Here is a 2,226-nt window from a genome sequence, read left to right on the forward strand (position 1 = left end):
GGGGCAGGCCCCGGCCCCGGGCCCGGGCCCGCGCTCCCCGAGAGCCCGCCGCTGCCCCCGCGGATCCAACGCCCTCGAATGCAACGTCTGCAGATAAAGCGGCTGAGGCCCCGGGAGGTTCCGGGATGGGCCCTTGATGGAGGCCTTGACCCATTCCCCCCAACCCGGCCCATCTGAGATGGAGCACCCTGTACCGAAGGGACTAGCCAATGATATAATATGTGCAAATTCTACGCAATTATGATTAAGAGACACTTAATTATAAGTGAGAGTGGCTCAGAAAAATCAAAAGTGGCTTGCTCGTTGTCAAACTAATTATCCAGAACTAGAGAAAGGTCTCCCAAATTTCAGGAAAGTGCTAAGTATATAAAAGCCCTAAATATATATAAAACAGAGAGAGCTGTTAAATTATGCATTAAATGTGGTTTGGGGGAGGCGAGGGAATCAGGCCCCCACTTGATGCTAAACTAAGGGGTCCATAAAAGTGACCCTGGCTTACTACTTAACCCCTCTCAACCAACCCCCGATATGCCCATTTAGAAAATGGAAATAATAATAATAGCACATAAAGAACCCTTGGGGTTGTAAAGTGGCCAACCACCCTAGAAAGGAATTTATAACGATGTAGTTCATTTAGATCTTTGGATCTAAAGATTCCCTGCCAGTCACATAAATCAAGGAAATCAATGACAAAATGACAAATATCAAGATCTCATCTAAGGCAAAATCAAGAGATTTTATGAAGTTCCTCAAACCTTAGTATTCAAAAATCTCAGGGACAAAAAGAAGCTTCAAAAATGATCTCAGACTCAAGGGGAAGTGTAATCAATCTATCAGGTAAGAGGTTTGAGATCTATATCTGCTTGTTCCTCTCACTCTGTTGAATTACATGTTTCCCTCAATCCTATTCTCAAATTCCTTTGTTTTTTTTTGTTTAATGTCATTTAAAAGGAGGAAAGCATCAAAAGAGGATTTGAAAACCTTCCAAGAATGAACCATTTTTTATCATTTGTGATAAGATGATGAAGTTTATTTAAAAAAATTGATTCATGTCACTAGTTCTTCCAGAATCCTTTGAAAACTTACTATCCTAAAACATTTTTCAAAAAAAAATCAATGCTTACAGGCGTAGTGCCAATAAATATATTTTCTATTACAAAAAAATCAACTCTATGAATTGCATTGTGGGGGGTCAGGCTTCTATAAATCCTTTCTCTGTTCAGCAATAGATTCTGGATGATTTAGAGATGCATATTTACATACATAGTTACTATCACTTTTCCATCAAAGAATAGCCTCATTCTTCTACAAGTTCTTACATTGTAGTAAAGAAAATGATAAATATGTGGTCTTGTTCATCTTATCAGCACTATGTCTTTGAGCAAGTCATTTAATCTCTGAACCTTTTTTCTTTATTGACAGGTTTTTTTCCAGTAATGTTATGACCCCACTTTTCAGATTTTATAGATGAGGAGACTGAGACAAATAAGATGAAATGACATCTGAGGCCAGATTTGAACTCAAGAACATAAATCTTCCTGACTCCTGACTTGGTACCATATCAACTGTGCCACCCAGCTGCCTTTCTTTACTGATAGCATAAGATTAATAATAACTGCCTGGCTATACTCAAGTATCAAATAAGATAATATATTGTAAAGCCTCTGAAAACAGTAGTATATTAGGTAATTGTACATGTTCATGTACAAAGAAGTCAAAAAAATTTTTAAGCTACTTTTTTTAAAACTACTTCATGTACATATTGTTTTTGTTCTGGGCATCATATTTGAGGAACCACATTGATAAGCTGGATAGTATGAAAGAGAACAACCAGGATGGTGTATCAAAGATGAATGAGGTTTTTTTTTTTGTTTGGTTGGTTTTTTTAGATTTTTGCAAGGCAATGGGGTTAAGTGGCTTACCCAAGGCCACACAGCTAGGTAATTAAGTGTCTGAGGTCAGATTTGAACTCAGGTACTCCTGACTCCAGGGCTGGTGCTCTATCCACTGCGCCACCTAGCCGCCCCAATGAATGAGTTTTAAACCCATAGTTCTATAACAAAATTCATAAACCTCCTATTGATCAAATTATGTTTGTCCTTCATTTTCAAAGACCATGGCATCAGGGAGGTGATGCCATGTGAATTAGATTTGAGTAAGGGGGATGCTGGGCTCAGTCACCAACCTCACTTTCTCCTCCAGAGCCATCTGGGTCCAGTGACCAGA

The sequence above is a fragment of the Macrotis lagotis genome, chromosome 1, assembly GCF_037893015.1.
Source record: "Macrotis lagotis isolate mMagLag1 chromosome 1, bilby.v1.9.chrom.fasta, whole genome shotgun sequence".
NCBI lineage: Eukaryota > Metazoa > Chordata > Mammalia > Peramelemorphia > Peramelidae > Macrotis > Macrotis lagotis.